The sequence below is a fragment of the Sabethes cyaneus genome, chromosome 2 (assembly GCF_943734655.1).
Source record: "Sabethes cyaneus chromosome 2, idSabCyanKW18_F2, whole genome shotgun sequence".
NCBI classification, from domain to species: Eukaryota; Metazoa; Arthropoda; class Insecta; order Diptera; family Culicidae; genus Sabethes; species Sabethes cyaneus.
The window spans coordinates 21,123,836-21,147,272 of NC_071354.1; the positions used below are offsets into that span (position 1 = coordinate 21,123,836).

A 23,437-nucleotide genomic window follows, 5' to 3' on the forward strand; every position below is an offset into this window, starting at 1 on the left:
AAAAAAAGCGCGCGAGAGACAGAGAAAGAAAGTCGCGTTGCGTCTTCCGAAAAAAACTGATTGTCGTACACCTCGCCCGCCAGGGCTACCGCGCGAAATGACGTTTCAATTCGTTCCACCTGTCCAGAGGGTGAGAAATTGGGCACGGTTAATTGCGGGAATTTTTTCGTTGTGATTACCATGCGTTTACGAGTTCGTGAACTCACGGTTTTCTGTAGCTGCCGGGTTTGCTTTTAAATTGTGCGCACAACGAACATTGACTCGCCACACCGCACCGAACAAATTACCGATTATTAATTACGGATAAGGGCGAGCATCACTTAAAAGGTAATTTTGTTGCTTGTTGAATTCAAAATTGTTTACTATCCAACTTAGTTTCACCAAGCTGCGGCGATGTAATGGAACAATTTACCCCAAATGGCATTATAGCATTCGGTTATGTTTATGAATACCACTAATCAACCAGAAGATGAAAGAAATTGGCCTTTATAATCAAATTTGAAACAATGAATATGGTCTGAATTTAGCTGGGCTTGGATTTACCAGCTGTCAGACTTGCAGATATTTTAAATTTACAATTTCTAATCTGTATCATCCGGAATTCCCATTGAATGCCATATAGTTTCAAAGAAAAGATTATTTTACGGAAAAAATAACATGCAAAATGGATCGAAAGGTATGTCGACCTGAAAAAATTTAAAAATAAAAGTGAAGTTGCATAGTCAAAAAAAATCCACCATGTGTTGCTGACCTGCGTCATCAATCACGCCGATCCTTTCTCCAAAAGAGACATTCATTGGGTGTTTACATAAACTATTACAGTGCAAGCAAAGCGGCCGCGCGATTTGTTATCCCCGACCCGGAATAGTGTAACAACGTTAAAACACGACAGAGGTTTGTAGAAAATGGTTCAATGGCGTAAAGAGGGGAAACGAAAAAAAAAACAAAACAAACAAACAGACAACAAAACGCTAAGCCAAAGGAGGAACTACCCAGGCACGGTTGCAACTCTAATCAGCGAGCGCTAAATACTGGCTGTGAGTGAGCGTACCGCTGCTGGCTGCTGCCGCATTACCGCTAAGCTGCCGAGAGCAAAGAAAAAAAAATTGACCAACAAAAGCCCAAACATAATTCGCAATCCGCCCCGGAGGCTTTTCTCCAAATCCGACGGTACAATCTCACCACCGTTCGTTGCCGTTTACCGAACGAGCATAAAGCCTTTCTTCGCCCGGACGGAGTCACGTTTTAATTTGGATGGCATAGATTTTTTTGTTCGTCTTGTTGTTGGTCGATTTTATAATGTTTGTTTGGATCGGCTTTAAAAACTCGAACGGAACCATAAATTCGGATCTTAAACGAACCGTTTCGCTTTTTTTCTTTCAATTAATGTTCCTTACAGCAAGTGTAATTAATATAATTCGTATGGTTCATCGAGTAGTATTGACTGATGTTTACGACAGTAGTTGGTAGTATTGATAATGACTTTCAATTTCTCATATCACTTCTACCAGTGAGCGGTGTGGTCCAGTGTGAGGCGTCTTTGACGCTGTAACTAAATGGCCTGAGGGCTCTCGTGATAGTGTGTGGATATGGCGACCTTTTACGAGGTCTTCAGCGATCGCGCGCCACGGGAGGTTTTCTACGTTTTCTACGAACAGCACCATTATTTTGAACAGCACACCTATAAAGATGGGTTGTATTTTTTTATAAATTTATTTCTTTATTGGCAGCCCCCCAGATGAAAGCGAAACATTCTGCGGACCAGCTTGGAGTTCCACATTAGCGCTAGCAAACATACAGAGCAGGCGCGCCCAAACACGTGTCGATCAGGTGAAAACTAAGCAAAAATAAAAAGCAATGATCCGCGAAATGAAGCGATCAATCGCCGGCGGCAAGGCAAGGCGGCAGTGATTGCTTCCGAACGGATCGAAAGGTCATAAATAAGCCGCCCGGGGGCGATCGCCCACACAATGATAGTGCAATAAAGTCCTAATGTTTATCCGTCACAGTAAATAAATAGAAAGTGTTGGCATTTCGTGTCGTCGGGTCGGGATTTGGACGTTGAAGTCGAGTGTCCGCGTACGACAGCGCACAACACACGCCCGTTCGTACACAGTTGAACGGTTGTTTCCTCAAAGCGACTTGTACCTCGAAGGGAGAACTATTAGATAAGGGCTCATTCACATGAACCTCACAAGTGTTATTTGTATTTGCACTTTGGAGGCTGTTTCTTTAAACAGTTTTTAATGTCAGGTAAACAATTTCTGAACATTGTTGAACAGCTGTCAAGATGAATATTTATAAAAAGTGAAGATTGGATACTAAATACTTCAAAGCTGTGTTAAGAACTACATCTGGACAAAGGAAATACTCCAACGCATTCACTGTAAAAATATTATTTACTATGAATTCGAATTCGAATGAAACCATGATACTAAATTCAGCCCACATTCCCTTTCTTTTGCTGCGCTTTCTCAAATAAAAACTTTGCCGCCATATAACAATACTGAAAAGAATGTAGCACTCATAGGTTTTAATGTGTTATAACTGTTTTCATAAAAACGTAAGTAATTTGCTAATTTTTATTCAATGAACATCAAAATTTCTGTTTCTCATGGAAAAACACAAAAATGCCCCTCTGATTGAAAATATAAATAAATTTTCATTCACTAGCCATTTGCAGCATTTTGTTTTTAATGTGTCAGCCCAAAAAAATGAGGTGCTCCATTTACATTACTACAAATATATGAGGCAGATGCGCCTGGAACACTTCTAGCGTATTGAAATAGCTAGTTTTTGAGTGACAACCACTTGCTTCTAGCGCTAGCGAATATTTGTTTGTTTGTTTATATACTTACTAGCTGACCCGACAAACTTCGTATTGCCACAAATTAAACTGTATTGTACATAAATCGTGAATCACGGATGACCTTTGTCACAATCTTGAGTTTTGCAAGTTTCTGGGGAGCTCATGGATGTTTATATATAAAAATTTTCCTCATAGTAAAGTAGAAAACAACTCCCCCATTGCTTAGCCTGATAAAATAAAGCGGATAGCATTTAAATATTCGCCATCAATACAAACCATTTCGCCGAATACCACTTTGCGGAACACCAATTCTCGGTTGACCATAACGCGGAATATAGAGTTTCGCAGAATACCATTTCGCGAAAAACCTTACGCGGGATGTACCATTTCACAGAAAATCTTTTCGTAGAAAGTACCATTTCGCAGGGGTGACCCAACTGAAGGAAAGTAATAGAGATCAGTAGATCTAGGAAAATACATAAACCTTCTCGAGTTATGAGGAAATTTGTATTTCATTTGTATGGGAGCCCCCCTCCTAAAAAGGGAGAGGGGTCCTAATTCACCATAAAAAAAATTCATGCCTCCAAAAACACCCACATGCCAAATATGGTTCTATTTGATTAATTAGTTCTCGAGTTATGAGGAAATTTGTAATTCATTTGTATAGGAGCGAGGAGAGGTTTCAATTCACCATAGAAAATATTCTTGTCTCCAAAAACACCCGCATGTCAAATTTTGTTCCATTTGCTTGATTGGTTCTCGAGTTATGCAGAAATTGGTGTTTTATTTGTATAGGAGCCCCCCCTCTTAGTGGGGGGAGGGGTCTTTAACCTTCCCTGACCCCGAAAACCCTTATACGCAAATTTTCACGCAGATCAGTTCAGTATTTTTCGATTCTATAAGGAACATACGGGCAGACAGACAGAAATTCATTTTTATAGGTATAAATTTGTATGGGAGCCCCCCCCCCCCCCCTCTCTTAGTGGGATGGGGGATCTCTAACCATCGTAAGAACCATGCCTGGCATGCAAGCTACATGGTCAAGAAGAGTTGCTTGAAACCTACACCTGTGTGCAAAATAATAGCAGTGAAATTCTCATATTTTTAAAAAATCGTTTACCGTGACCGCTCCTAATTCTGCGCATTTTTCTTTATATAAGTATTTTTTAACATTGTGCATAACTATGATCATTGCGTTATTTTTTTATAAATGTCTGTTAAATATTTCGCCATTATTGACAAACGGGCCATAATATTTGAGAGCGAAATAATTTAACGTGAAATTGAAAGTATTTTATATGGCAGAAAACATCGTCGTTAGCACCAACGCTAAGATTGTCCGTCTAGAAAATTAACAAATTTATGATCGACATTCTTTGCAATGATCAAATTACCCAACATAATTAGAAAGAATAATTAGTTTCAGTGATATTTTAGACAAAAAGAGTGATTGCATGCATTACTTTCCTTAGAAAAATGCGATGTAATAATGCGCAGAGTTAGGCACAGATCTTTTATTCATGGTCCAAATTCTGCGCAGTCATGCATCCTACGAAGAAATCGCGAAAGAATACGCAACCTCACCCAAATGGCTGAGGTATAGAGGCATGAAAAATGAAGTAGAATAGTAGAATTGAAATTGGAATCCTGTGCTGTGTCTCGGGGTCCAAACCTACGAGTGCTAATTTATGAAACCATATCTTTTTTTTTATGTCCAACCTCATGGAACTGTCAGAGAGTGGGCTAGTGGTTTCTGGTTTCTATAAGAAAGCACAATTTTTAGTATAAGTCTATAGTGTAATGTTCAGTATGCAGAAAACCCGAATCAATTCGCCCTTCACGTTATCGAGAATAACATATTTACAATGAAGCACTCAAAATGATAACAATATTCCTTTGTCACCCGGATAGCACAAGAAGGCCTGACCATGGATTTAATTATGGTAATGGCAAATGCTGAATTTTTCGGTGTGCTCTTAGCGTATAAAGACATAAACAGCATGGCAGGAGTGTTTATTTTCACTTTTTGGGTGCGCAGAATTAGGAGCAAACATGCGCAGAATTAGGAACATGGGCAAGAAAGTGCGTAGAATTAGGCACCGTGGATAAGTTTACAAAACAAAAAATATACTCAATTGTTGGTCGACTTATAATTCCCATATTTTTTACCAGATATTATAGACCGTAGCACTACACGTTTCTGCTATCCACATTGTTAATTTAAATCTAGAATACTTAAAATAGCGGAAGAATCATAAAAATGTCTTAACTGCGCAGAATATGGTACGTTCACGGTATATTTTTTCTACTTTATCATGTACAAGAACGCTACCTATATAACGTTGTATGCTAGTAGCATACGATCTCTAACTAAATGTACTCGACTGTCGTACTGCCTTTATTGAGCATATGGATCGTTTTGTTTGTCTACCTGTTTTTCCTGTGTTGTGCTAAAATAATAGCAGTGCTCACAATTTCATTTTCAAAAGAATTATAAAACAACCGTTGAAACAAACCATTTAAGGTATAAATATTATCTATTTACATTTAACAAAAATACGTTCATTTTTAGTAAATACGTATAATCAGCCAAAATGGGTGTCTAAACGTTGCTGAAAGGAATTGTGGTCTAAAACATATTCATAATTAAATAACAAATGATTATCAAATACATAAATTCCAACATTGTAATTTTTTTGTAAACTCTAATGCTAAACTCAGCACTGCTATTATTTTTCACACAGGTGTATATTCAAGGATGATTGGGGTTTTGCTTCTGGAAAACATGATAACTGTACATTTGGAAGCGCTTATGGTGAGATTGTTCAAACTGCACCAGTCTGCAAATCGATTAACCAACATTTGTATTAATATTTTTTGAAACGATGGTTCTACAATTGCTGAAGGGACGGTAGGGAAAGAAATGAAAATTTTTGGTGAAGGTGGGGAAGAGCGGAAAGGAAGGGGGGGGAGTATTGGTAGCTATGCTTGACAAGTAGTCATTTTGACTCCTACCTTTCCGCTCTTCCCCACCTTCACCAAAAATTTTCATTTCTTTCCCTACCGTCCCTTCATCAATTGTAGAACCATCGTTTCAAAAAATATTAATATATATGTATGACCGCATTTCAAGGTCAAGACTAAAAACTTGAGATTAGTCTACAACATTTGTAGTTCTTTACAATCCTCAACTGATCTTACAGCGAGGAATATCTTCAAATCGTCCGCATATAATAACCTGCTTCCAGATGGTATCACAAAACAAACATCGTTGAAATATATAAGGAAAAGTAGTGGGCCCAAAGATCGGGTAACCAACCCCGGTGGAAACCAAGGTCGTATGCTGACAGGGGAGGAGGGCTCCTTCGAGCTACGTTGGCCCTCCGGCGATACTGTGGGATTGGTTGCGGACTTTGCAAGCCTGAACCACTAAAAAAAACCAAAGCAATGGACTCCGTAAGTAATAATAATAACTCTAATCGGAACAATCGGCAAAGACCCAGGCGACGAAAACGGTCTAACGATTGGAAATTAGGAACATGGAACTGTCGGTCTCTAAATTTCCTCGGAAGTACCCACGTGCTTTCTAAAGAAGTGAAGAGCCGCAAGTTCGACATCGTTGCGCTGCAGGAGGTATGCTGGAAAGGAACGATGGTACGTACGTATAGAGATGGTCATACCATCTACCAGAGCTGCGGCAATACACACGAGCTGGGCACAGCTTTTATAGTGATGGGCGAGATGCAGAAGCGGGTGATCGGGTGGTGGCCGATCAACCCCCGAATGTGCAGATTAAGAATCAAGGGCCGATTCTTCAATATAAGCATAATTAACGTGCACAGCCCTCACCTCGGAAGTACCGATGATGACAAAGACGAATTCTACGCGCAGTTGGAGCGTGAATACGACCGCTGCCCAAGACATGATGTCAAAATTATCATCGGGGACTGTAATGCTCAGGTTGGTCAGGAGGAGGAATTCAAACCGGTGATTGGACGGTTCAGCGCTCACCCGCAAACGAACGAAAACGGCCTAAGACTTGTCGACTTCGCCGCCTCCAAGAACATGGCCATACGTAGTACCTTCTTCCAGCATAACCTCTACCATCGGTACACCTGGAGATCACCCAACCAGACAGAATCACAAATCGACCACGTTCTGATAGATGGTCGGCACTTTTCAGACATTATCGACGTCAGAACCTATCCTATATCCGGGCGCTAACATTGATTCGGATCACTACCTAGTGATGGTAAGGATACGTCAAAAACTATCTGTTGTGAACAACATACGATACCGCCGCCCGCCACGGTATAATCTAGCGCGACTGAAGCAACCAGAGGTCGCCGAAAACTACGCGTTATCTCTCGAAACCGCGCTGCCGGAAGAGGGAGAGCTGGATGAAGCCCCTCTTGAAGACTGTTGGAATGCCGTGAAAACAGCCATTGACAGCGTAGCGGAGAACGTCCTAGGCAGTGTGGCACCGAATCGACGTAACGAATGGTTTGACGAGGAATGCCAGCAGATATTGGATGAGAAGAACGCAGCGCGGGTACAAATGCTGCGTAGAGCCACCCGTCAGAATGTGGAGCGATACAAACAGAAGCGGAGGCAGCAAACCCGACTCTTCAAGGAAAAGAAGCGCCACCAAGAGGAGAAGGAGTGCGAAGAACTCGAACAGCTGTACCGCTTTCACGACACACGGAAGTTCTATCAGAAACTCAACGGATCTCGCAAAGGCTTCGTGCCGCGGGCCGAAATGTGCAGAGATAAAGATGGAGGTATCTTGACTGATGACCGTGCGGTGATCGAAAGGTGGAAGCAGCACTACGATGAACACCTGAATGGCGTGCAGGCGGAAGACCATGATAGCGGAGGAAGTGACCACATTGGTGCAGCAAGCGACGAAGATGTGCCACCCCCATCGATAAGGGAAGTTAAAGAAGCCATCCAGCGGCTGAAGAACAACAAAGCAGCGGGAAAGGATGGCATTGGAGCGGAACTTATTAAAATGGGCCCGGACAAGTTGGCCGGCTGTCTGCATCAATTGATTGTCAAGATTTGGGATACGGAACGACTACCGGAGGAGTGGAAAGACGGGGTTATCTGCCCTATCTACAAGAAAGGTGATAAGCTGGATTGTGAGAACTACCGAGCCATCACTATCCTGAATGCCGCCTACAAAGTGCTGTCCCAAGTCCTCTTTCATCGACTATCGCCAATAGCCAATAGATTTGTGGGAAGTTACCAGGCCGGCTTCATGGAGGGTCGGTCTACAACAGACCAAATCTTCACCTTGCGGCAGATCCTCCAGAAGTGCCGCGAATTCCGAGTCCCCACGCACCACCTGTTCATCGATTTCAAAGCCGCATATGATAGCGTAAACCGACAAGAGCTATGGAAAATTTTGGACGAAAACGGCTTTCCGGGTAAGCTTACTAGACTTATCATGGCTACGATGGATGGGATCCAGTGCTGTGTGAGAATCTCGGGTGGATTGTCGGACCCATTCGAATCTCGCAGGGGACTTCGACAAGGAGATGGTCTTTCCTGCCTGCTATTCAACATTGCGCTTGAAGGTGTTATAAGACGAGCGGCGATCGAAATGCGGGGCACGATTTTCAATAAATCCAGTCAATTTATCTGCTTTGCTGACGACGTGGATGCTGTCGGCAGAACATTTGAGGCGGTGGAAGATCAGTACACCAGACTGAAACGCGAAGCAGAGAAGATTGGATTGCAGATAAATACGTCTAAAACGAAGTATATGCTGGCGGGCGGGACCGAGCGCGACAGGGCTCGCTTGGGCAGCACCGTGGTAATCGACGGGGATGAGTTCGAGGTAGTCAACGAGTTCGTATACCTTGGCTCGCTGGCAACAGAGGACAACAATACCAGCCGTGAGATTAAAAGACGTATTATCAGCGGAAGTCGGGCCTACTACGGACTCCACAAACACTTGCGGTCGAACAATCTGAGCCCCCGTACAAAGTGCACATTGTACAAAACGCTAATTAGACCGGTTGTCCTCTACGGGCACGAAACGTGGACATTGCTAGAAGAGGACCTACGAGCACTCGGAGTTTTCGAACGGCGGGTGCTAAGAACCATCTTTGGCGGAGTGCAAGAGAACGGTGTATGGAGGCGAAGAATGAACCACGAGCTCGCGCGTCTCTACGGCGAACCAAGTATTCAGAAAGTGGTTAAAGCTGGACGGATACGTTGGGCAGGACATGTTGCTAGAATGCCGGACAACTATCCTGCAAAAATGGTTTTCGCATCAAATCCGGTAGGAACAAGACGAAGAGGGGCACAGCGAGCGAGGTGGCAAGACCAGGTGGAGCGAGATCTGGCGAGCACTGGGTGCCCGCGGAACTGGAGATCAGTTGCCATGGACCGAAACAGATGGAGAAATTATACTGCGCAGGCCTTGTCATAAGACGTTAGGCCAATTAAGTAAGTAAGTAAGTGGGCCCAAATTACTTCCTTGTGGAACGCCGGACTGGTTGCAAAAATTACTCGACTCGATAGAGCCCAGCCGTACCGAGAGGCAACGATTCATTAAGTATGTTTGGAGCCAGCGAACAAATTCGTTAGAAGCTCCATGTCGGTTCAGCTTATGCAGAAGAATCTGGTGGTCTATGCGATCGAAAGCGGCTCTAAGATCGGTATATACTGCATCAATTTGGGCACCATCCTCCATATGGCGGAGACAGAACGAATAGAACTGAAATAAATTTGTGCCAATAGAGCGCTTTGGATAAAAACCGTGTTGTTCTGATGAAATATATGACTTAATTCTACGGAACAAAAGTTCACCGACAATAATCTCCAGCAATTTAGACCACCCGCATAAGGCTGTAATCCCTCGGTAATTTTCTATGTTGCTTTTATCACCTTTCTTGAACACCGGGAAAACGTAAGACCTTTTCCAGGACTCCGGGAACTTATGTTGTTCTAGAGACATATTGCATATGTTCAGTAAAGGTTTGCATAATGCACCTGCGCATTTTTTAACCCTCAATTGATCAACCAAAAAAACAACGTAATCTGATCAACCGGGTACAGGTGTACCCAGTAAGTAATTCCATGAGAAAAAGTGCTCGGATTTTGTTCAAATTTTGCATATTTGTTCGTTTTTTGAAAATTTATGACCTAAATTTTTACCCGTCTCTTGCTGCTCCTAAAGTGACAACAATTGAACAAACGGGATAGAAAACACAAAAACGCGAGAGAACATAGAAGCAAAACTGGTGTGAACAACAAAGAAAAATCGTAAGTCTATAGGATGGAAAACGAGCCGTAAAAACAGAAAAAAATAGAAAGAAGAAAACGGAAGAAAAGAGGGAAAGGATGCAAAAAAGAGGAGTCTGGGCAAAAAAGAGGGATAACGGAAGAGAAAAGAAGAAAGAGAGAAGAAATTCATTCTCTCGACAAAGATAACGAGGAAAACAAGAAAGAAAGTATGGACAAACTTGACAGAAAAGTAAAAAAAAATGAAAGAAAAAAGAAAAAAATGGACAGTAAACGAGGAAAAAAAGAAAAAAAAATATGGGAGCAGGAAAATTGAAAAACGAGAACAGAATAAGAGGAAAATAAAGAAAAAATGACGGAAAAGATGAAAAACGGGCCAATAAATGAAAGAAAACAAACAGAAAACGAAACAGGAAAGAGAAAACCGGAGAGAGATCAGGAAAGGGTGAAAAAAGGAAAAGAGGAATAAAGAAAAATGAGTCAAAACAAACCAATGTAATAGGAAAAACGAGACAGAAAGAAAGAAAAACGAGAGAAAGATAGAAAATATGGAAGATTAAAATAGAAAAGTGAGAGCCAAAACCAAAAAAACGGCACAGCTAAGAAGAAAAAATGCAATGAAAAGTGGAAAACGTGACTGGAAAAGAGAAAAAAGGAACCGAAAAGAGATAAAACGTATGATAGAGTATGACGAAATACAGGTCGGACTCGATTATCCGGGTGAAAAAAAAATTATAAATAGGTTTTACCTTTCTACTATAGAAAAATATAATATAAAGGTATAGAAATCACTCGGAAAACTGAAAATGGAAAAGAGGCCAATCAGGCCGAATGTCATATACCGTTCGACTCAGTTTCGAAAACTGAGCATTCTCTGTGTGTGTGTGTGTGTGTGTGTGTGTGTGTGTGTGTGTGTGTGTGTGTGTGTGTGTGTGTGTGTGTGTGTGTGTGTGTGTGTGTGTGTGTGTGTGTGTGTGTGTGTGTGTGTGTGTGTGTGTGTGTGTGTGTGTGTGTGTGTGTGTGTGTGTGTTGTGTGTGCGTGTGCGTGTGTGCGTGTGTGCGTGTGTGCGTGTGTGTGTGTGTGTGTGTGTGTGTGTGTGTGTGTGTGTGTGTGTGTGTGTGTGTGTGTGTAACACTTTTTTGGGCTTGCTTTTCTCAGAGATGGCTGGACCGATTTTGATGTTCTTAGTGTCAAAGGAAAGGTCTAGTTGTCCCATAGGTCGCTATTGAAATTCATACTGATCGGACTTTTAATTCAAAAGTTATGTATTAAAATACGAAAAATACGTGACTTCTTTCTCTAGGCAGGGATGCCACATATAATTCTGTGTTTTTTGTTGGAAAAATCTGACAATCTGTACGGCGAGGAAAAATATCTGTGCAAAAATCTGTCCAATGCGAAACAAAGAGAGTAAAAGAGATAGAGAGTCATTTTGCTGACTATTTCCGTCTCTTTCACTCTCATGTAAAAGCTCAAAAATCTGTTTAATCTGTGTAATTTGGCGAAAATCTGTATTCTATGCATACAGATTCTGCGCAGGCGATTTCTTTCAAATATCTGTTAAACACAGAATAATCTGTGAATCTGTGCATGTGGCAACCCTGTCTCTAGGTCCCTCAATCGATTTGAACAAAATTTATTGCAAATGAAAGGAGAGCCTTTAAAAGCCAAAACCTCACATTTTCATGATTGATTGGGCTTGAAGTTTGAAAGTTACATAAAGAAATATTTAAAAAAAAGTATTTAAAACATATTTTTGCCACATATAAGCATTAATTCAATGAAAAATATTTAAATTAATTTTTATTTGACAATATACTGTTGAGATCTTTCAAACGAAACCGAGTTTTTGAAAATCGGACGATTCATTTAAAAGCTATTCAAACTTTATCACTTAAGCACCGTATATTAAACTTTTCAAAACGTGTAAAACCAAACTACATCAATCAAGCCTGACTGTATTCAGTATATATGTGGTATAAGTATGTGTGTGTATGTATCCGTGTATGTTTGTATGTGTGCATGTGTCTATTTATGTGTGTACAATTTGCATTGAAATACAAGAAAAATGAAAAACGTTTCAATTTTCATTTTTTCACTTACTGTTACTCGCAATCGGACAAGAAAAGCAGAAAAGCGAAGAATAGCAGTTGATTTAAGCATATAGGTACAGTGATGTTTAGGATAAAAAATGCTGTAATGAGTTGATTTTCTCAAAAGAATTTACACAAATTTCAAACAAATTTTGCGCAAATGGGAGCAAAACAAGCGCTGGAAAAACGATCATATTTTCCATCCTGGTGCTGTTTTTGCACTATTTCTTTAATCTCATCTCGTTTCCTTAACCCTCTAACGGACAACATCGTAAAAATGATACCATTAAGCTAATGACTATCTTTTCGTGAAAGTACATTCAAAAGAAGCTCAATTTTTATTTCCATACGTATTGATTATCAACATGAGCGCCAGCTAAGAAAAAGTTCAATTTCTATGTTTTGTTTTTCATATGTTACGTTCTACCCAGTTATTTTTTCATTTAATATATATTACAAAATTGAAATTAAATATGTAAATTACTCATTGAAAATTTGTCATTTTGTTCGAGGTATTCGAGGTGAAAAAGGGAATTTTATTTAACATATATGTTTCTATTTTGTTTCTGTCCTTCCGGTGTTGGGCAACTGAAAGGGGCGGGGCGAAAAAAACAAAGAGATTTTACCTCGTTTCAGGAGCCTTTCAAATCATTAACTTCCACGACAGCAAATCTGGTGAACATAGCGGGTGCAGTTAACCCTCTAACGGGTAAGACCGTCTGAACACGGCCTTCGCTTTTGGAGCTCCAGAGTCACATTCGAAATTTGTCTTGAATTGACAATATAAGAAATAAGTTCAGAACAGATTTCTTGATATGTTGATACTAATATCACAACATTCTGATCATGCGTTCAAAAGTTATCATCTTTCAAAAACAAGAATTCCGAAAAATTCCGAAAATAATTAATGCGCGAATATTCGCTTTTTAATTTTTAAGGAAAAGGACATCTAGAACAAAATGATTGACCTAAAAAAAATTTCTATGAGTAAATTTCATGCATTATTTTAATTTTGTAATATATCTGAATCGGAAAAATATCTGGGCAGAACGTTAGACATGAAAAAAGAAAAAGAGAAAATGGACTTTTTCTTACCTGGCGCTCCTCCAGATAATTATTTTGTGCATGAAAATCAGAACTTAAGGTTTTTTTATGTGTACTTTCATGTTAAAATAGTCATCAGCTTGATCGCATCGTTTTTACGATCGATGTTACCCGTTAGAGGGTTAAATTTACCATCTTCTATCCTCCACGTATCAGTTGGTTGATCTCACTAGCGTGCCCAGACATAAACAAAAAGTGAAACACCCGACGTTTCAGAAGAATATTTTGGCCTGAAAATCGAGTAATCGTTTGATGGCGAAGCTATTACTAAGCAAAGCCTAGGCGTTGCAGTCCGTATTCTAACTTTAACCTTCTGTGTTTGTTCAACATACTTTGCAGCCAGCTGTTAGAGTACAAATTTATATTCTCTACTACTACTACTATTCTCTACCATATTCTCTACCAACTTTATTTGCTTTAATGAAATGATGTTCACTCAAATCAATTTTGTTTCGTTTGCTTTGTTAGACAAAACCAAACCACTGTTCGTTGTCGCATTCACTATGAAATCACTTTAATGATCAATAGAAATTAATTATGGATTGCTCAACCGTCATCACTAGACTTCCGTCCAACGATCAACGATCAGCATTGTTGCAGCAGTAATGTGAACGACTGTGTAAGTCCACGAGCGAATAATTATCAATAATTTAATAATTAATAAACTTATCGAACAGCGCAGTTTACAGATTCCAAACAGTCGAACAGTTTATCGTAGTAAACGTAATGAAAATGCGGCTTGTGTTGATTTCAGGAAAAAAAAGAATAGCTGTAACGGTAATCTACGAGGCTCTACCATGTATTCTATGAAAAAGGAGGCGGAGGGTTGTTTTACAACTTACAGTAACGTGTGTTTAGCAATTCCTCCTACAAGAACTGCACAACATCCGGTCTCATAATCACACGAAATGTCTGAAATTTATCGCAAACAATGTCAAACTTCAACTATCAAAGATGCTAATAGCCGTTCGAGTACACTTAAAACTGGGGTCAGCGCCATGAACCTGCTCTCCAGCACAGCTCATGAAACTAGCCAATCCGGTCCGACTTAACGACCTTCGCTTCGTTCGCGGCCAATTACAGCCGGTGCAATCTGCACACAGCACCCACGCTGCGCCGTTCGCGGCTGTCGATGAACGGCCGACACCTGAAGTGACAAAACATTTTAGCAGGCCGTTAATGGTCCCGCGAAGCGGCAAGCCATTTTCGAACCGAAACGCGCCGAATGACGCAAAAACCAGTATAACCCAGTAATCTGGCGCGGTGGGGTAGATACGCGTCAGCAACCCGGCAGGCAGAGTGCCACAGCACCAGCACCAGTAGCCGGTAGCCTCTAAGCGCGCGAAATACGGTGAACGATAACGATAAAGCAGGTGGCAGAAAAGAAAATGCATTTGCAATTTTCCCCCGCACTTCACAGCGTAACGCGACGCGACGACGGTGTGATTTGGTGTTTTGTGCTTTGCCGGTAGCTTAGTTTGATGAGGGTTACGGTTTGGTGTCCGCCTATTTTTCACCTTACCAGATTTTGCATTCATTCGATTCAATTAACGTTATAACATTTAATGAGTGGGGCTCTTCTGGAACGATTTGCATTGCTTATTAGCGCAGATCGCATCGGAGGAAAGACTTCACTGTTATTTAAAGCCGTTTGGTCTGGTTGGGATTGCCATTCAACGGTGATCTCAAGGTGTTGAACTGCCGTCAATTTAGCGCTTTCCGCTGGTTGACCTCTGAACGACTAAATGACGACGACGATGATGACGACGACGCGGTGACCTAGTCGAAGTGTCAGGTTCCGTGTGTAGTATGCTAGCTGCCGCCACAATTTGCAATTACCGCACCCGAAGAGGATCGTGACAGTTTTCTCACGCTGCTTGCCGGGTGTGCATGTGTGTGCTTTCTTCTGCAACTGCTGCATAATAGTAATTATTTTTGATCGTTTTGACACCATTTGTCGAATTCGCAGTCGAGCAGATGTTGTATTGTGCTTTCCTGCTTTTTGTTTTATCCAAATATTTTGCAATAACTCAATAATATTATTGATGGTCTTTGCATACTTTCATTTGTAATGTAGGTAAAAACGAATTTGTTTATATTTGTAAAATATTGTTACGAAATTGATTATATAGAAACCATAATGCCACTGGAATGCCTAGGCTAGACCGCATTGGGGCACGTGCTCAGTCGACTGTTTAAGGTTTCATGTCATACAAAATGATTTGCGGATATTTCATTGGTGTTCAACGAACTATTTACAACGAACAAAATTGTTATACTGTTTGGGTCGAGAGGTCTTGGCATTTTCTAAAACGTTGTTCACGGGCATTGTTGGCATTAATGTTTACTTAACTCTGTTTCATTTTACTTTATAATATTCAGTTTATTTCAACTTAGTTCGTTTCTCTCTTTCCTAAAATTTGACTTAGTATATTATTTAAACTTTACCACTGTCAACGGAAAATAATAACCCAAATTATTTATTGTGGATTTTCGGCTTTTCAGTCAGTTTTATATCGACAAATGACATGCGTCCAATGACATTTTATGCGTCCAATGACAAATATTTTATGGTTTGAGCAAGATCTTCAAACCAGTTAACATTCGTATCAAGCCAGTTATCTAAAGTTTACTAGTGCTGAAAGTTACACAAAAATTTTCAAAATGCGAAATTTTTGCCAATCACCAGAAGAAGTGTTATTTTGGTCTGATGAAACTCTTAATGGAACTACAAACTTTACGAAAAGAATAAAACCGATATACAGAGCACGGGCATTTTGGAAATTTTATGTTTGTCCTACGTGAGCCCCTCGTTCGTTCCCCTACACTCTTAAATGAGTTTACTCGTAAATTGGTTCGATTTAGCTTAAACTTGGTTAAAACTATGAGCAGGTACCGAATGGCCGAAACACAAATGACCGAAACACAAACGGCCGAATCACGAATGGCCGAAATCCAAATGGCCGAATTCTAACAACAGTCACAGAAGGCCGAATCACGAAAGGCCGAATCGCGAAAGGCCGAATGATGAAAGTGCACATTGCAGTTAGTACCGAAACTTTTTTAAAGCCAGATATCAAACTAAAATATGAGCCCAACTACATAGTTGTTTATTGTTTATTTGTTACCAGTCAACAGACCCAGATGGTCCTAATGATGATTACGTATACTTAAAATATTCACTTTAATTCTAGAACGTGGAATGTGGTAGTCGAATCCAGAAGAAACTCTATTAAAGGTTCGCTGCAGACCGATGACAGCACCGTGGGTTCCGTAATTAGTACGTCGAACAGGCAGTCTGAAGAAGGCACTATCACGAAGAGCTCGAGAGCGGACGTTGATATTTAATTCGCCGAGAATCGAAGGGCAATCGATGTGATTGGTTAGCAGATCGGCAATCTGCATAGCACGTGCAAGCTCACGCCTCACTTGCAGTGAGTCAAGTCCCATAAGCTGTGCACGACTTTCGTAACTTGGTAGCTGGTGTGGATTATTCCAGGGTAACCGCCGAAGAGCATATCGAACAAATCTTCGTTGGACAGCTTCGATCCTGTGTACACCATTGAGGTAATGAGGGTTCCAAATTACCGAGCAATATTCAAGAACTGAACGAACGAGTGAACAGTAGAGAGATTTCAGGCAGTAAATGTCCGTAAAATTCCTAGACACTCTCATTATGAATCCCAAGCAACGAGATGATTTCCCGATTACATATGAAATATGATGCTGGAACGATAGTTTGCTATCTAATAGCACGCCTAGATCTTTGATGCAGTTAGTCCTTCCAATGCTAGTTAGTATCTAAAAGCTTGTAGTCGAAAGAGATAGGTTCTGTTTTTCTTGAGAATGTAATCGCGGCACATTTACTCGGATTAACTTTCATACGGTTTGTGTAACACCAGTCTGCAAAGTTGTCTAACTGTTGCTGAAGCACGTGGGCGTCGGCGATACAGCTGATTCGATATAAGATAGAAGAATCGTCGGCGAAGGACAAATGTGGAACTTCGAGTTTAAAATTCACATCAGTGATGTAAAGAAGGAATATCAACGGTCCTAGGTGGCTGCCTTGAGGAATAGTTCATAGGTTTGACAGAATTCATAGTTCTGACGGTGGAGTTGCTATTGTTATCCGCCGTCAAATTAAACATCGCACTCTTCCTCATCTTGAAACAAAGGTTATTGAAGCTTTGGGGATTGAAGTTCAAACGGAACTTGGAATATTGTTCGTTGCGGCTGCGTATTTCCCTTACCAGTGTACAAATGAACCAAAAAATCGGTACACTATTCAGCCAGGGTGTATGTTAATACGATCCGCAATAATTTCATTCGAATACACTCGGTTAATGCTAGTATTAGGGTAAGGGCACTATAATTCGACCTATGAAACCAACGCATGGCTAACAAAATGCAATATATCGTCCAAATAACGCTAGTTTTTCGAAAATATGATAGAATAGTACAAAAGGATGTATTTTCAATTAACATTTAAAAGGAAAGAAGTGAACGATGTATATTTTTCATTCATTTTCTCGTTTCAATTCAATATCCCATTGGGCTAATTTTCGACACGTTGTTTTAGTTTTCGACCCTTGCGTGTTCTAATATTCGACCAAATGAAGTACAAAGTAATGTATTTTCAAAGTCGAGGGTTGTTTAAATTGATGAATTTAATGCAAAAAAATAACTGAAACATTTCTGTAATATCACATTGGTATTATTTTTTTAAAACTAAACCGTAAACCTTTTTTGTAGACTATTTCAATTACTCTTCTCCTTTGAATGAATAGATGGAAAATGTTTGAAATGCAATCCCGGAAAACGCCTGAAATCATACAATTACTTTCGGGTCTGCATACTTTTCAGCTTTCCATGGCTTTTGAACGATGGGTCGAAAAATGAAACAAGCGTCTTTGAAAGCATACAGCAGGATGTTTCGACCGGTCGAAATCTAGAACATAAACAGTTTCGCGTTTCAATGTTCGTACTTTTTTAAACGTCTCTAATTACATCATAAAAAACAAATATGCACTGCAACAAAAGAAAATTGGACAGAAATATTGCCTTTTCTTTGTATAATAACATATAGCATGAATTGAGTGTTCCAATATACACAATTTACGGAAATTTTAATTCCGTATCTGTTTTTACTAGACGAAAAGAAAACACTTGAACTCCAATCCCAGTTTAAAAAACTTGATTATTTGGACGTACAGTCGCAAATTTTAGTGGGGTATTGCATAATTTCTAGCAAAATCACAACCTTGACACTATCCTAAATAATAGATTTTCTCTCCCTTATTCTTAGGAATCTATTTGATGAATGTTTTAGCAGTGGTGCGAAAACTAGCACAGGGTCGAAAACTAGATCCCTTACCCTACTAATCAATGTGACTAGTTTAAGCCTTCTACAGAAGCCTCCAGACAAAATACGATACGTGGTTCTAACTCCTTGTGAAAGATGTTAAATACATCGAAACGTCGGGCATAGAATAAATAAGTGTCATTCAGCTTTGCTGTTTGACTGTCCTGCCGAAAACATAAAGTTTGGAATCATCAACAGTCGATAGCTCCACTTTGATAAGATTACACCTATTTTGAAGCCAGATAAAAATCCAGCGGAGGCTTCAAGCCATAGGCCAATTAGTTTACTTCCTTCCATAAGTAACTTATTGGAGAGAATATTTCTTAACAGGAATGTCACACATTACTGAACATTCAATTTTTGCACATGAATAATTTGGTTTTCGACATGGGCATTCCACTACACATCAATTGCTCAGAGTTACTAATATGATACGAGATAATAAAACCGACGGCTATTCTACTAGAGAACATAGAAAGAGCATTCAACAGTGTTTGGCATAAAGGTTTAATCACGAAATTGCTAAATTTTAACTTTCCAATATACACTGTAAAAATTTTCTCAAAATTATTTAACTGATCGATTTTTACAGGTTGTGTATCAGAATTCTAAATCTGATAAATTTCCTGTTAAAGCAGGTGTGCCTCAAGGCTCGATCTTGGGCCCAACCCTGATAATTACCGGCTGGCAGAACTAAGTCGTTATTCCACGAAGATACAAGCATTTCCGTAGAAGGAAAAAGTCTTCGTGTCATATGTAGTCGGCTGCAGAAAAGCTTGGATATTTTCTCCAAATACTTGCAAGAGTGGAAAATTTCCCAAGGCTTCTAAAACTCTATTAATTATTTTTCCTCAAGCCAAATAGCAATCACATTATCAAGATGAATGGAGTTGCTTTGAGTTGATCTGACCAAGTTAAATATTTGGGATTACTTTATGATAAAAAACTTACTTTTAAAGGCCACATTGAAAGTATACAAGCAAAATGTAATAAATATATGAGATGTTTATATCCCCTCATTAACAGAAATACTAAACTTTGCCTAAAAAATAAACTATTGATTTACAAACAAATTTTTAGACCGGCAATGTTATATGCCGTTCCGATTTGGTCAAGTTGTTGTATTACGAGGAAGGAGAGTCTTCAGAGAATTCAAAATAAAATTTTGAAAATGATTTTGAAGCGTCCTCCTTGGTTTAGTACATAAGAATTACATAGACTTACTGGTGTTGAAACCCTAGACGCTATGTCAAACAAAATTATTTCAAATTTCCGATAAAAATCGTTGCAATCCTCTATTGCGATGATTAGGTCTCTTTATAGATCATAAGTTAGCTAGGTCAAATATTAGATTAAGATTTTATTTATTTTTCCCTTACATGTAGGTTTTAACCCCTACTGTTAAATAATCTTAATTGTCGTAACAAATCATAATAATAGTATATAATGCAATTCTAATAGCGTTCAAAAGTCACTAGTTGTGATTGAATACACAATGTGATATAGGATATATCCTATAGTTACTCTTGATTATTTTATGTAATCGAATATTTATCCCAATAAAAAAAACCAATCGGCGTGAAAATTTGCATATAGAGGTTTTTGGGGCCAGGTAAGGTTCTTATAACGGTTAGAGACTCCTCCCCCCACTAAGACGGGGGGCTCCCATATAAATGAAACACAAATTTCTGCATAACTCGAGAACTATTCAAGCAAATGGAATAAAATTTGGCATGTGGGTGTTTTTGGAGACAAGAATTTTTTTTATGGTGATTGAGGCCCCCTTACCTTTTTAAAAGGGGGCTTCCATACAAATGAAATACAAATTTCCTCATAGCTCCAGAACTAATCAAGCAAATGGAACCAAATTGAGCATGTGGGTGTTTTTGCAGGCAATTTTTTTTTCTATGGTGTATTGAGATCCCTCTCCTCTTTAGGAGGGGAATTATGACCCCTTTCCTTTTTAAAAGGAGGGGGGTTTCCATACAAATGAAATACAAATTTCTTCATAACTCGAAAACTAATCAAACAAATGGAACCAAATTTGGCATGTGGGGGGTTTTGGAGGCAGGATTTTCTTTATGATGGTTTGAGACCCCTCACCCCTGTGGTAGGGGGATAAGGACTCTCATACAAATAAAACAGAATTTTTTGCGTAACTCAAAAACTAATCGAACTCGAGAAATTTTAGACTCTTTCATAAAATGTTAGTCAATAACAAGACCACCAGAAACTATCAATAGTAACATTAGATGAGGTTTTAATGGTTCAATAGTAACATTAGATGAGGCGTAAGGTTTTTCGCGAAATGGTATTCTGCGAAACTCTATATTCCGCGTTATGGTCAACCGAGAATTGGTTCCGCAAAATGGTATTCGGCGAAATGGTTTATAATGATGACGAATATTTAAATGGGGGAGTTGTTTTCTATTTTATTGTGAGGAACATTTGTACTCCTCAGAAACTTGCAAAACTCGAGATTGTGATAAAGGTCATCCGAGATTCAGGATTTATGTACAACACAATTTAATTTGTGGCAATACGAAGTTTGTCGGGTCAGCTAGTTTACTATAAAACAAAAAACCCTACTTCGAGAACATCTTTGTTTAGCACTTGATAAAAGTGGAACTGCGTCAACAACATTTTTATTGCTCATTTTGTGAGACCTTTCACATTTTGAATAAATTTTTTCATCTCTTTCTCTCCACGAATTTGAAACATCCCTCTGAAAACCCTTTAAAATTTTCCCCTCTATTGCCTTTTGTTCCACTTGCAGCTCTGTGATGATCTGCGTCATTGATAGGTGCCTGACTTTCTGCCGTCGTCATTTGAAAGAGCCACCAACATCATCTGAAGCTTGCTTGAAACGTTCTGTTCAACAAATGAAGCAAGTCACTTCGTGTATGAAGCGAAGGTAAGAGAAAATCATTTTCATTTATTTGTTTCGACGATGCCGGGCCCTGGCCATGACAATGCGGGTCAGTTACCCCCAAAAGATATTTTTGAACACACACAATTAGATATACTTGAGCAAGAGGAACAATTCGCAGTAACTCTCGTGTTGCAAAACTTTTTTAGTTACTAAATGTTTACGTTTTCGACATAAAAATAGCAATATCAGCGATGAGCAAACCGTCTAAGTTTTTATGCTAAATTGTTACGTAATGTGACCGGCAACAATTAGTGCGAAAATAATAGCTAATAACTGCCATCAGCCCTGTACAGTGCTACTTTCTACGTTTTGGGGATTAAAAAAGCAAAGTTTGACACTTCATTTTAATCATTTAACAATCATACAACTCACATAAAAAACTTTTTCATTTCCTGTTTTTTGCATGAAGCAATAAAATTTGAAAAAATACCATCTCCAGTGTACGTAATTTACTAACAATGCGTATGCCGTAATACTTAAACGCTTCCGTTTACTTCAACTATGTTAGATCCAAATCATCGCTTTATGCTCAATCTTCGCAACACGCAGCCCTTTTGTTCACGCCAACTTGAACAATCAACGGCGCATAGTTTTCAGCATCCTACAGAAGAAGCATCGGTCCTCGCTCTCCGACATCATTTTGCTTGTTTTTCACTCAGCATGTATCCAAATCAGTGAATACTACATACTATCGAACAAATTGATAGGAAAGCATAAAGCCACAAAAAAATCACACCTTTTTATTGGTACTGATACCACCCAATTGGCTGCACGAAAGTCCATCAATCAATTATCGCAGTTAGGGCTCACGAATGAACAAACTCCAGCACAACTTGCGTAATGACACGGGCGGCGCATATGCGGGTCTTTTCTTTTCCCCTTTTCTTTTCCTTAGCTCAGCATGAAATGTTTATATCACCACCGAAACTAGCTTCAGATAAAAAGTAGCCCCCCATGAGGGACTCTATGATTCTCTGGCACATTAGCACGCAACGGAAGAGCAAACGAAAATTAATGGGGCACCAAAAAAAACGCAATCCTCCCATGAGCAGATCATAATCAGTTTCCGTAAGCACTCGTGTATAATCAGCTATGAAACAGTCAATTGTTAAAGGTGTAGCAAACATACGATTAGAGCTCGGTACCGTAAATGGAGTGGACAATTCGGGAGATTGTTTATCTCTACTACATCACGGCAAAACCTCGGAACGGGCTCAGTGGTTCCATTCACTTTATGACCTCATCCGAGGTTGAGTTTGATTTGAGTTCCCCATATTGCACATACCACCATTAGATAATCTCACTAACCACTACCTCTTGATCTCTTACCCTTTTCAAAAGGTTCATCAAAACATCCACTTTCTTCTAGGTCTCTTTCTCTCCGGCTGCAGCGAAATCACCTAGTAAGGTTTTATCCTTGGCAGACAATCTGAAGACTTTCGAAAAGCAATAGTAATTTACACTAGCCACAGAAACCACACTCGTTTCGACATTTCCAAAAGATTGATTTTCCTTTCACACTTCGCTAGCGATGAACTTTCCCGTCGATGAACTCTCACGTCCAGGTCCAGACACCAAAACACGCGGGGGACCGAGCCCGTCCTCGATTAACCACTGGATGGCGGTTTTACGCGCGCGCGCAAACACGTACCGAGGGAGGAAAAGGTGTTCGCTTCCGAACCGTTTGCGATCTCGAACCGATATGAGATGGCCTGCCTCGGCAGGTCTCTGATGCTGCGTCCCGGTCGAGCCTCGCGAGGCCACTCTTACTCTGCACTCCTACTCTACTGACTGGCACTGCGTTTTTCGGTGGAATCTACCACTCACCACAGCCTCGCCGACTGACTGTGTGCCAAACTGACTTTTCACACGCGCCCGCCCG

At 39.9% G+C, this 23,437-nt stretch overlaps 1 protein-coding gene across 1 annotated transcript in view; it reads right to left on the reverse strand.

Moving 5' to 3' along the window:
• The window catches only part of LOC128736965 (uncharacterized), a 36,904-nt gene extending 13,718 nt beyond the window's left edge, over positions 1 to 23,186 (reverse strand). Inside the window, exon 1 of the mRNA XM_053831486.1 lies at positions 22,885 to 23,186. The gene's annotated coding sequence lies outside the window, so the exon portion shown is untranslated. The remainder of the gene's footprint in view (positions 1 to 22,884) is intronic.
• Between the last annotated feature and the right edge of the window lie 251 nt (positions 23,187 to 23,437).